At 38.9% G+C, this 13,909-nt stretch overlaps 1 pseudogene; it reads right to left on the bottom strand.

The window, feature by feature from the left end:
• Window positions 1–9,546: 9,546 nt before the first annotated feature.
• LOC102512272 lies at window positions 9,547–10,056 on the bottom strand (annotated as a pseudogene).
• Window positions 10,057–13,909: the final 3,853 nt, after the last annotated feature.

The raw sequence follows: 13,909 nt of genomic DNA, 5'->3' as shown, positions 1-13,909 counted from the left end.
GACTGAAAATAAAGGTATACTTTGGGCAGGTTTTGTTATTTTATAAGGCGAAAGTGTTATGAACAAAAGTTCATGTGCTCGATGCACAGTGACGCCAAACAAACTGAAACATTGGAGTTTGGAGCAAAGAAAGGTTTATTGCAGGGCCAAGCAAGGACAGGCGGCTCATGCTGAAAGAACCCAAACGCCCTGATAGTTTTGGGGAAAATGCTTTTATAGGCAAAATCTGGGGTAAGGGCTGCAGGGTGTGTGACTTTCTTCTGATTTGTTGGTGGTGAGGTAACAGGGCGGTGCTCCAGAAATTTGGTGCTCAGCCTGAAGTTACCATCCTCCACCAGGGTGGAGGCCTGAGCTCCCGCAGGAGAACTCAAGGGTATTGTCATGTATATTCCTTAAGGAGGAACCAGGACCCTGGCCCTTGGCTGCACTATTATTTCTTGACTGCTCCTCCCTTGTCTCTGCACCACCTCCCTTCCCTGATTAGCAACTGTTTGAACCTGGCCTTTGGAACTCAGAGAAGGTCAAGGAGGCTGAATGAAGCCTATGTCCTACTAACAAGAAATGGGGGACACAGAAAGGATTTGTACCCTGGAGGACCCCACAGGGCCTTGCTCCATTTGAAAAGGAGTTTTTTATTTTTGGGGGTTTTTTTACTTGAATAATGAAAAGAGAAATAGCTTCCTAGTCAGTGGAAAGGCATTTGTGAAGGTGAATTCTAGAATGTTTTAGGATAGCTTTTATTCAAATGTCAGAATATAGAGAGCTCACTGGACTTCCGGATGATCTACAAAGCTAGACCTACCAAGGTTCCTGTTGGCTGTCCTTTGATTTACAACGTCTACATCTGTAAGTATATTTTGTTTTCTCTACTGTCCTCGCAGTTCAACCTCTTACCCTAAAAGAGGAAAGGAAACACGTCGGTTCTTGTCTTGCCCAAAAGAGAAAAATTCAGACAGGAGATGAAAGCATTGTGTAGCAAAAGATTTTAAAGATTTTATTAGCAGAGCAAAAGTACCCTTCCAAGAATGGGAGGTGGGCTAATGCAAGAGTCTTTGTCCCTTCACTTATACCCTCGCTTAGAGGTGGTCTCTTGATTGATGGACGACTCTTGCCCCTGGAGTGCTTAGTCATGCTCCTCCCCTTTTGCACATGTCCTTCCCATGATACACACAGAAAAACCTGTGGGAGGTGCCTAAAGAACAATGCTAATTATATTACAATGAGCACTGGGTCATGTCCAGTTAGGTCCTTGTTGCTACCAAGCAGTTGCAGCATCGGGTTCTAACTGGTTTCTTGCTGGAGCTCATTTAGAGAAGTGAAGCCTCTCTATTGCTGAAGGCGTGCATACTGCCATCTTCTGGACCATCCTCCCCCTCCTTTACCTTATCTGCCCAGTGGCCCTGCTTACCTAAGTGCCTAACAAACCCCTGCACCCAGACTCTGGATTCCTTCCCCTCCCACCTTCTGAAGGACATTGGTCCAGGATTTATCCCCTTTCTTCTGCACCATCATGTTATTCCTCCCCACTGGACACATCTCTGCTCTAGAAACACTAACTTTAAAAACTTCTACCATGACCCTACATCTCCTTTGGACTATGACTCCTTTATTTGCTTCCCTTGACAGCAACACAGTTCAAAAAATATTTTGCCTATTATTTCCACTCCTTCCCTCACTTTTCAATCCAGTCTATCCTCTGTCTGTACCATTCTGAGAAAATTCTCTTGTCAAGATCACCAGTGATCTCCAGTTGGTCAAGACCTGTTCCATTTTCTGTGTCCAATATTCATCGACCTTCTCAGCAGGATTCAGGACAGTTGAGTACTTTTGAAACACTTTCCCCTGTATTGCCTTCCATAAGGCTGCACTCTCCTGGGTTTCCTCTTGCCTCACTGGAAACTCTTTCTCAGGTTCATTTGCTGCCTCCTTCACCCAGCCTTTAAATATTGTAGAGCTGCAGACTCAGTGCTGAGCCCTCTTCTCTCTGCCAACATTCTTTCCCCAAGGACCTTACCCAGTCCTTATGGCTCTAAAGAGCAGATATATATACTGACTGCCAAGTATATATCTGTAGCCAGAATCTCTTCCCTGAGTTCCGAATGTGTGTGCCCAACTGCCTAATTGATATTTGTACTAGGCTGTCTAATGGACACTGTCTCCATGAATCTGCCCCCCAACCCCTCCCTCAGCAAATGTCCTCTCTAGCTATCCAGTGGCCAAGCCAAAAACCCTGGCATCAAACTTGACTCTTCCCCTCATACAGTCTATTAGCAAATTGTAGTTGGTTCTATTTAAGATAGTCATGAATTAATTATTCTCTTCTTTCCAATTCCCCTGCAGTCCTTGAATCTAAGCTACCATCATCTTTGTTGTTCTTGTTTTGTTGTTATTTTTATTTTATTTTATTATTGAATGTAGTTATTTACACTGTTAGTTTCAGGTTTACAGCAAAGTGATTCAGCTATACATATATATGCATTTATTTTTCAGATTCATAACTACAATCATCTCTAGTCTGGCTATTTCACATGTTTTACTCATGTCCCTCTTTCAATCTACTCTTCAAAAAGCAGTCAGTGTGACCCTCTTAGATCATAAATCAGATCATGTCATTCACCTGTTTAAATTCCCTCAGTGATGTCTCATCGTTTATTAAATACAACCCAAGCTCCTTATCATGACCTGTAAGATCCTACGGCATTTGGCCACCTTTGATTCTCCTGTGTCATCTTATACCACACTCCCCTTCTGTGCTTCAGCCCCACTGCCCTTCACTCTTCAGTAAGACAAGGTCTTTCCCTCCTCAAGACCTTGACAGTTGGTGTCTCCTCTGCCCAAAAAACTCTTCCCCTGGCTTTTTGCATGGCTGGTTCCTTCTTACTCTTTAGTTCTTAGCTCAGTCATCTCATTCATGCATTACCTCGTATAACAAATATTGGTTGAGCATTTTGCTTGTTGCATGTCACAAATATTTGTTGAGTATCTTTCATGGCCGTATTCCAGGTGCTGAGGATACAACATGCATGTTTGTTTGGATCCTCTGAGAAGCAGACACTCAGATAGAATCAGATATATGAGAGATTTATTTGGGGAAATGCATGTAGGGATAAAAGTTCAAGAAGAAGGTAGGGAGAGTCTTCAAACTTGATATGCATCTGCTACCAATGAAAGGGTAGGAGAAGGAAGGACATTGGGTGGAAAGAGTCTCACCCTGCAGGGCATTCTGAGGAAGTTTTTGGCCAAGCTGTTGGGTGTCCTCAAGATAGAAAAATCCCACTTCTAGTAGGAATGAGCCTGAGTTTGCATTAGTGTTGCACCCAGCCTGTGGGGTCAGCCTGTGGGAATCGTGGTCCCTCAGAGACATTGTGACAGATCCAGAGGGGCAATGGCTGGGGTCACTAGTCTACTACACTCCCCTCAGCAGGAAATCTAAGCTTTCACACTGCCAAGCTTGTTAAGAGGAAACGCTTCCATCCTAGTCCTCTGTGTCCATGGAGGAGAGAGGGTCTGAATAACTTTACACTCTACCATCTCACTCAGTCTTCCCAAGGGTAGGAGGAATGAGTTACCAACTGTTGAATTTAGAAGTAGAACTGAATATGCTAGATGCAGTACCCTTTGACTTTTCTCTGATACCCTGCCCGTTTGCCTACTTGCAGGAGTGGAAATTCTGGCCTGCTCTCCTTGCTGAAATCAGCTAACAGGGGCCAGGCTCTGTCCCTGCGAGGAAGCCTATGGTTGTTCAACTGAGACACTGACTAACTGAATGTGTTTCTAGTGTAGGGGTGAAATATTAGCTCATTTTATTAGTAATAAAGATGATTTTTTAAAATCTCCACTTTTCTGCCTCCTAGGTCCCATTTTTCAACAAGTTCTAAACTGAGAACCCCCACCACTCACCCCTGTTCCCACCCCTACCCCAGAAGATCTTGTCATAGCACTGAACAGGATAGACAAGACATATACTTGTTGGGTTTACATGCTAATGATGAGTTAGCCCTCCTTGGACTCACTCTGGAGTCACCTCCTTTCTCCATCACTCTTTTATTATTTTTTTTCCTTTTCTTTCCTTCTTCCTCTTTTTTTGTTTTTTTTAATGGAGGTGCTGGGGATTGAACCAAAGACCTTGTGCATGCTAAGCATGGACTCTACCACTGAGCTACACCTCCCTACTCTTTTATTATACCTTCTGTTTAGTTCTTTCATGACATTTATCAAAATCTGAAATAATTTCATTTACTTGTTTACAAGGTAATGTAAACCCTTTGAGGTCAGAGACTGGTCTGTCTTGCTTATTGCTAAAACCCCAGCACCTAGAAAAGTACATGACTATTTAACAAATATTTATTGAGCACTGACTAGGTACAGAGGTGTAGCAGTGGAAAAACCAAAAATAAAAACCTTTGCCCTCATGAAGCTTACATCCTACTGGGGAGACAGATGATAACTTAAATAGTTAAATAAATGGTATAGTATATTAAAAGGTGATAAGTGCTGTAGATTAAAATAAGTCCAAGAAGGAAAATAGCCCTGGAAGTTAGTGTTTCCATTTTAAATAGAGTGGTCAGAGAAGACCTGACTCAGTAAGTAGCATTTGAAGAAAGACCTGAAGATGAAACAGGATGGAAGGGAGCAGGGCACAACCATTCAAGGAATGATACAGCAAATACACCAAAATGGTGGAAGGTTCAACTCCCAGTAGACCTTGATGCCCAAGATGGCAGATTTGACTTCCAGTAGACCTTGAGCTTCATTATATGCCCATTGTAATATATTAGCATACTAAATGGCACTCCCACAGGTGCCATGACAGTTCCAAGGCTGACCATAAAAGGTCAAAAGTGAGCAGTGGCCCAGTTCCTGGGAATCCCCACCCCTTCCCCAAAGTCGTTGGAATAATACTCCCACTTGTTAGTATACGAAATAACTGAGCTCATAAAAACTAACAATCCCACACCTCAGGGCCCTTCTCTTGCCTTTTGAGATGGCCCACACTCGATCTATGGAGTATGTATCTCTCTGAATAAATCTACCTTTATCAGCTGTGGCTCACTCTTTAAATTCTTTCCTGTGCAAAGCCAAGGACCCTCACATGGGGCACATTCCAGGGACTCACTTGGGACCTGGAACATGGCTGTCTGTGTTTAAAGTCATGAGATGGAATGAGTGATTACAACAAGAGAAGAGATTTCCAGACTGAGCCCTGGGGCCTCCAACATTAAGAAGCAAGAAATGTAGTGCAGCCATTATGGAAAACAGTTTGGAGATTCCTCAAAAAACTAAAAATAGACTTACTATATGATCCATCAATCCCACTCCTGGGCATATATCTGGAGGGGACTTTAATTTGAAAAGATACGTGCAACCCAATGTTCATAGCATATACAATAGCTGAGACATGGAAACAACCTAAATGTCCATCGACAGATTACTGGACAAAGAGGCTGTGGTACACACACACACACACACACACACACACACACAATGAAATACTACTCAGGCATAAAAAAGAATAAAATAATGACATGTGCAGTAACATGGATGGATCTGGAGATCATTCAAAGTGAAGGAAGTCAGAAAGAGATAGAAAAATACTATATGATATCAGTCATATGTGGAATCTAAAAAAAGAAAAAAAGACACTAATGAACTTATCTACAAAACAGAAACAGACACAGTAAACAGTTTTATGGTTACTAGGGGAGAGGGGTGGGAAGGGATGAATTGGGAATTCGAGATTTGCAAATATTAACTACTATATATAAAATAAATAAACAACAAGTTTCTTCTGTATAGCACAGAGAACTATTCAATATGTTGTAGTAACCTATAATGAAAAAGAATATGAAAATGAATATATGTATGTATATGTATGAACAAAACATTATGCTATACACCAGAAATTGACACATTGTAAACTGACTATACTTCAATAAAAAATTAAATTTTTTTTTAAAAATGAGGAAAGAAGTGGCAAAGGAGACTGACAATGACTGACCTGGAGCTGGAGAAAAACCAGGAGGCTGTGGTATCTGTTAAGTTAAGTGAACAGAGTGTTTAAAGAAAGGAAATGATCAACTGTTTCAAACGCTGCTGCTGGTTGACGTAAGATTAAGATTGAGACTAACCATTGAATTTAGCAACAAGTAACTCTTTGCAGACCTTAAGGGAAGTTTTGGAGGATTGATGGGGCAAGAACCTGATAGGGGTGTGTTTAAGAAAGAAAGCAGGGAGGGAGGGAGGGTATAGCTCAAGTGGTAAGAGTACATGCTTAGGATGCACAAGGTCCTGGGTTCAATCCCCAGTATCTCCTCTAAACATAAATAAATGAATAAATAAACCTAATTATCTCCCCACTCCAAGAAAAAATTAAAAGAAGTAAAATTTTAAAAAAAGAAAGAAAGAAATCAGGGAAAGGATAAACTCTGAGCTCAAGATTTGCAGATACTGACTGGTATATATAAAATAGATAAGCAAGTTTATACTGTATAGCACAGGGAAATATATTCAATTTCTTGTAGTAGCTCACAGTGAAAAAGAATATGAAAATGAATATATGTATATTCATGTATGACTCAAGAATTGTGCTGTACACCAGAAATTGACACAACATTGTAAACTGACAATAACTCAATAAAACAAAACCAAAACCCCCAAAAAACAAAAAGAATTAAAAAATTTTAAAAATAAAGAAATTTTAAAAATTTTTTGAAAAAGAACGTAGGGAGAAACAACTCTCTCAAGAGGTTTTGTGGCAAAAGAGAACAGAGAAATGGGATGGTAGCTGGAGAGAGAAGTGGGTAGAAGTGTTTTGTTTTTAATATTGGGAGAAATAATAGTATATCTTGTATATTAATGTGAATCAATTGGTTAAGAGGGAAAATTTTGAGTATTTATGAAAAAGTAGATTCTATATACTATTGATGTCTTTTTTGAATCATTTACCTTCTAAGAAGTATGTTCTGACCTTACAAATTGGAGAGAAGAGGTTATAGCTCAGTGGTAGAGCACATGCTTAGCATGCACAAGGTCCTAGATTCAATCCTCAGTACCTCTATTAAATAAATAAATAAACAAAACCAATTACTAACCCCCAGATAAATAAATAGCATTTTTTTAATTGGAAAGGAAAATAATACCAATTTTTTTCTTACATAGAACCTCGAAAGACTAGATCTTGTTTGCTATTGCTGTTGATTTGATGTTAGCAATTTTCTAAATTTTTAACCTTCTTGCCTAAAATGATACAGCATGCCTGCCAAAGGATGCCTACTGCTTTATGAGACCTTGTTGATAATTACATATTGTTTCTGGCTATAATTACAGGTAATGCCTTGATTGACTTAATGTCTCTAAAAGTTAACTATTTGAAATTTGTCTATTCTGACTCTTACTTCAGTTTAGGGTTCAGAGTTCCTCTTGCTTGGAGTAGGATTTTATTTTCGTAGGATTACATGGTTATGCTTAATGTCTGGGGTTGTTTGATACACTCAGCAGATACGGTTGCCAAAGCCAGGAAGGAAAACCAGTGCTGCTGACTCAGGCTGGCATCTTTTCGTGCATTTGGTAATCACGTACTGAAAGCCTGTGATGAGGAAAGCACTGTGCAAGATGCAGACGAACTGGTGAATGAGACATCTCCTGCCCATAAGATACTTACTGTCAAGGAGAGAGAAGAAACACATAACACAACTATAATACATGGTAGAAAGCATTAAGTGCCATAAAAGAAATTCAAGGAAAGTCCTAGAGGAGCCTGAAGGAAAAAGAGATGGTCACTTCTGGTTTGGAGGACATCACTGAAGCAGGCAGGTATTCTGAAGGAAATCTACCCAACAGCCTTCCTTCCCACGGTCTCAACTAATGTCAGTGTTTTCCCCACATTTTAAAACTCATGTTTATTCATGTTATGAGAATTCATGTTTATAATCCGAAAAGCAGTGACATTTTGACCGCACTTTAATTTTACAGCCAAATGAACTGATTCCATCTGTTTTTGATAAAAAAAATTCTATTAATGTTATATGTACTTAAAATTTAATGCTAGAAGAGTTTATTTAATTTTTATTTAATTTCTTCATTGAATTTTTAAAACTAATGACCAGTTGTATTTTAAGAAAAATAAGGTTTAATATGTTTTTAATCAGATGAACTAGTCATGAACTCATTATAGTTCCTCATTATGTGAAAAGAACAGTATTATGTGGAGGAAACTACCTCTTGGCTACGTTTTCATCATAAGTCATCTACTTTTGTCTCTCTCTAGTCTTAGGGAAGAATTGATAATGTGTGAACTAGCATAAGAAAGGGACATGGTAGAAGGTAACCACCTCAAATGGGAGTCAGTCAGTCACACCAGATTCTAGGGGTTTGGGGAGAAGGGTGAAGTACATAGTATCACAAACTAAAATATACGAATTGTGTTCCTTTTCCCTCCTTCACCTCTCTTAATATTTTCAGTAGTACCCAATGTAACCTAGCTGACTTCACAGCAGATCCAAGAGAGGGAGGGAAAAAAATGTACACTGAATTAAGGAAACCATCCAAAAAGGTATAATTTGTTTTATTTTATAAGGGTAAAAGTCCGATGTGAGTAGAGAATAAGAGGAAAAGAAAGAGCACATGCCTACCTCCCCCAGCTTCCAGCAGTGTGTGTGTAAGAACAGTTGGAGAGGTAATAGAGCTGTTAAAAACGCAACGATGCAAATCGTCAAACATAAAGCATGCTTCTATTTTTATGCCACCGCATAAAAATCGCAAGTTTTCATTAATGTTATATCTGTGTATTAGTGATATGAAAATAACTTAGTTTATTTGAACTTTTTTTCTACTAGTATATATACACTACCTGTTTTATTATATCTCTAGCTGACATATTTAAAATGAGGTTCTAGAATGCAGCTTTAGCTTATGCAATTCTGAGATACAAGTTTCTAGATGATGTTCTAGTACATTTCCCTGCAAGTGGACTTAGTCATGGAGACTGTGTCTTTCTTTCTGAAAACTTGTGCCAAAGATAAAATAGCAGAGCAAACAATCAAAGATCTTTAACTCATCCATTTCTCTAGGGGGATCTTTTTCTCCATGTCAAAAAAAAATGTTTCATTGTAAAATATAACACACTGAAATGTGCACGAAGGTGATAATAAGGTAAACCTGTGTATTCACCACCTGGTCAAGGAATTTTGCATGACCAGACCTTAGCTGCTTCCTTTCTGCCCCCAGATCTTCCTGATCCTAACCCTGTTCCTTAGTCTAAGTGAGGTCACTATCCTGACTTTCACTGTGATCATTTCCTTGCTTTTCTTCATAACTTTACCATTTACGTGTGCATCTTAAAACAATATAGTTTATATTTTGCCTACTTTTATGAAATACTGAGTATTTTTTGTATCTGACCCTTTTGATACTCCGTATAAGATTCATCCATGTTATTGTTTTTAGCTTGTGTAGTTTATGCATGCTCATTGCTGTAAAATATTCCATTGCATGAATATATCACAATTTATTCACCCATTTTACTCTTTTTAAGTTTTTTTCAATTAATTAATCCTGTTGGGGAGGAAACCACACAATTCCTGCTGGTAAAGTCATTGCAAATCGTTGCTCCCTCTTGCTAGCACCAACTTTGGCCTTGGCAGCTCCCCCAACTTTCTTCATTCTGTTCTAGAGCTCTTTTTTCTGTTTTCTCGAGGTCTTTTTCTTCTCTTACAGGCCATGCCTTGCAAGCCAAGGTCAGGTTCACTTACTTTTGCATAATCCAAGGAATCATAAACCATGCTGAAGCCAGCTGTCTTGCCGCCCACTAAAATGGGTTCTGAATCCAAATACAAAGATGACATCTGGAATGGCCTTGTACATTTTGGTTCTTTTTTCCTGAATTTCTGTCTTAGGTGCTGTTGCCTTCCCAGGGTAAAGGACATGGAAGACCATTTTTTTTCTGCTGAGATAGTCAGTTGGTGGTAAACTTCCTGGTCTGGATATTGTCTGTGTCACTCATGATGGTTGTCCATCCTCAGGCAGCCAGGGAGGAAGAGAACCATTTCACTCTTGACGAACAGATTTTGGCAATTATAAACAATGCTGTTATAAGTATGTGTGTATATATATATTTATATTTATATAAAATATACTGGCCTACCTAAGCATACGCATGCTTTTTATCTTTGACTTGAAAATAACAGTCTCTATTTTTTTTTCTTCACATAGTCTCTTTTATTATAATGGAATTGCCACTTTTTTTCTGGCAATTTTCAGTTTTTTTCTTTTAGTTTATTTACATTCATCTGTTTGAATGGAAAGTTTAAATTGTGCATTTAATATTAAGAATATATATTTTGTTTATTCAATCCAGTGACGCTATCCAGCATCATTCAATATGCAGGAAAATAGGAACACTTACACAGGATGGGAGAGCTAATGCAGCACAATGGTAAAAAATACGGGCTCTAGAATCAAGTAGATTGTTCAGCTTCTCCAATCTTCAGCCTTTTATTCTATAAATTTTAGGTAATAATACTTACCTTACAATGTTATTGTAAGGTCTGTCTTACAATGCAAACTAACAAGATTCAACTCAAACTGTTTTAGATACTAAAGGACTGTATTGACCCACCTGACATGAAGAAAAAGTGGGAGGTAGGGAATGGGGAATAAAGGAAGAATGAAATTTCCGCCTGCCGGCATTAAATAAAAATCCTTCACTCTGATTGGGCCAGCTGTCTTCTTATTACCTGGCCCTGAGCCAGTCACTGTGCATTTGGAAAATGCCCGCCACGATTAGACCAATCAGAGCCCATTCACAGAACTGGGGGTGTGGTCAATCCCATTCTGAGAATGTGGCTGGGATAAAATGGGAAAAGGATAAAATGGGTGTTAGGGAGGCAACCACAATGTCCACTCCATCAGATTTATAAATAACAAGAGTACAGGGCTCCGTCTATTCACTGACCCTCTGTCCGTGTTCATTGTTCTAGGGGCTGCCAGCACCCTAATCTGCCAGGTTTGTCACTCTCGGTACTAAGATAAGTATTTTTCAAAGTGATGAGGTAAATCTACACCTCCTCATAAAAAAGAGTTACCCTGTAATTTTATGGCTGGTGATTTTCATTTTCACAGAAAACATTTTCACGGAGGGAAATAGGGTTGGGAATGTATCTATTATTTTCAAAGCTTGTTTATTGTTACTGATTAGAAGACTGTTTTGCAAAGGGCCCAAAATATTGCACCCAGGAAGATATAATTAAACACTAATGAGCACATCGAGTAAGTATCAAAAGCAAACCTGTCATCTGTGGAGAACTGAAGACTTCTCAAAAGAAAGGAGAGAGAGGAGAATTAGGGAAAATAGTATCCTACAAAAGATCTCAGGAAATGAAGTAGAGATTCTTGCCCTGGGCAGAAATGAAGTGAATTTAAAAAGCATTCACTATAAGCATGTCCACTGAGTTCACTGTCTGAGACTCCAAATGAGGAGGTTATAAAACAGCACTATCAGCAAACGGGATCAAGGGAACTTGTTGGAGTGATGGACATGCTCTGAAGCTGGATTGTGAGGATGTTGCACAACCATAAATGCACTAAAAATTATCAAACTGTACACTTATAATACGTGAATTTTCTGTTATTTAAATTGTAATTCAATAAAGCTGTTAAAATTAAGGAAAAAAACTAACAAGAATCACAATCTAAGAAATTACATTTTTATTACAAGTCACATAAAAATGCTATTTGTCCTCCCCTTTCCCATCCTCTTCCTCTTCTTCCTTTTTTAGTCTTTTAAGTGCATCCAGAATGTGTAGACAACAGAGGTACTCCCTTGCTAAGGACGAGCCTTTCCAACTGATTATCTGAAGGGCCAATAGCCAGTGGTAATTTCATGGAAAGATCTTTGATCAGTGCTCCTGGGATCAAAACTTGAGAGATCCAGACAGAATCAAAGACTGTGAAGCTTCTCTCTGAACAGTAGAAACACCAAGCTTGTATGGAAATGAAGCAGGGTTATTTAATTTTTTCAGTTTGTTTGAGGTATAATTGACATATAATAGTGGCCTTAATCAAGTTACTGATTTGACCCTGGCTGGTTGACAGGTCAAAACCAGAATCTGGCACATCTTGACTTGGAGGTCATGCCTTATCCTGGGAGATGATGAAGTGAAACTTCCATGTGAAGACTTGAGAAAGAACATGTAACTCATGTATCCAAAGATGGAGAGTTTTCAGCTTCCTTAGTGTTAAGTTCTTTTCTCACCTTGTTTCTATAGTTAGAAGCTGACACATCTGAATTTGAGACAAGTGACCTGGAATTGGGGATAAAACTGCTCATTGTATGGAGCCTTGGAGTGTGCAAAGTTTAACTTAATAGAAACTTAGTAAACCTGGGTTCCAAACAACCAATACAGACAAGCACAGAATAAACACACAGTGTGTCTCGAAGAAATGAAGAAATGAGTGATTGAAAGTCTTCTCCATGGAAATAGTCTCCTGGTGTTCTAGTGGCCAAGATAGCAGAAGTAAGGGGAGAAACATACTTGAGGAACAAAGGTGCAACATTTTATGAAGCAGAAGGTTGACCCAAGATGAAATGATCCGTTATGTGGAATATATCAAGTATACTCTGCAGCAGAGTATAGGATTACCAGTACAGACTCTAGTTGGGGGAGGGTATAGCTCAAGTGGTAGGACACATGCTTAGCATGCATGAGGTCCTGGGTTCAATCCCAGTACCTCCTCTAAAAGATAATAATAATAACAATAATTATAAGTAAAGCTAATTACTCTCCCCCTCACCCCAGGAAAAGAAAAGAATACAAACTCTAGAGCCAGACTACCTGGTTTTGAATTCTGACTCCCCGATTTTACCAACTCTGTGACCCTGGGCAAGTCACTTAATGTAAGTAGGACATGTAAGATAATTTGTGTCAAAATTGCCTCATCTTTAAAATGGGAATATGAATAGTAGCTATTTTATAAGTTATGAAAATTAATGAATTGATCTATGTAAACATTAGAACATTGCTTGACCCATAGTAAGGATTGTGTAAGTATTCTATATTATTATCACCTATTTTTTCAACTTCCCTATTAGTGAACTAGCATCTTTCCATCTTTCTTTGTACACTGTACCCTTCCCCACTGAGACTTGTTCTTCATTACCAAAGACAGTGTACCGAGCTAAGATGCTCACTTATGCCTGACTCTCATCCAGTCTTGTGGATCCCTGGTGCCTACAGTGGGAAGTTCTCATAATCTGCAGCAGAGGACATTAACACTGACCACCACTACAAGGACATTAAACCAAGCAAGGAGTCTCAGGTATAATGGTTACAGCCTGTGGTTCTAATCTTGCCTCTGTCACAAACCAACTTCATGACCCTCCAGGAAAGTCATTTACCCTTTCTGTAACTTGGTTTCCTCATCTGTAAAATAGGGGTAACATTGCTATAAATACTTTACTGGGTTCTGAGTCTCTTCCCATTGACACAGCATAATCGCTTAAGCCCAAAGTGTTTTTATTTACCTATGAAATATTGTAGGTAAACAAAAACATATAAAGAAAAATATAACAACACCCAAGTACTTACCAGTCTAAGAAACAAAACATGATGCACAGAATGGAAGTCCTGGCTTGACGGGTTTTATTTATTTATTTGGTCACATTTGCATTTCTCACCATATTCCTGTATTGAGAACATGTGTGTATTTTTATCATTAACAATATCTGGATAAGTAATACAAACAGAGGCAAAGAGTCCAGGAGAAATGAACATCAATTCTTGCTTATTTTTCAAAACGTGTGTACACTAATGCTTAGGAATTCCCAGGTACTTCCCTATGACTACACTGTGTTTTAGTTAGGATGCCTTCTGTTCAAGTAAAAGGAAAGCACACTTCAAATTGGTTTCAGCCA

This window comes from Camelus ferus, chromosome 13 (genome assembly GCF_009834535.1).
Source record: "Camelus ferus isolate YT-003-E chromosome 13, BCGSAC_Cfer_1.0, whole genome shotgun sequence".
Taxonomy (NCBI): Eukaryota; Metazoa; Chordata; class Mammalia; order Artiodactyla; family Camelidae; genus Camelus; species Camelus ferus.
Note: the sequence above shows the minus strand (reverse complement) of the source record. Positions and strands in the feature narration are given on the sequence as shown.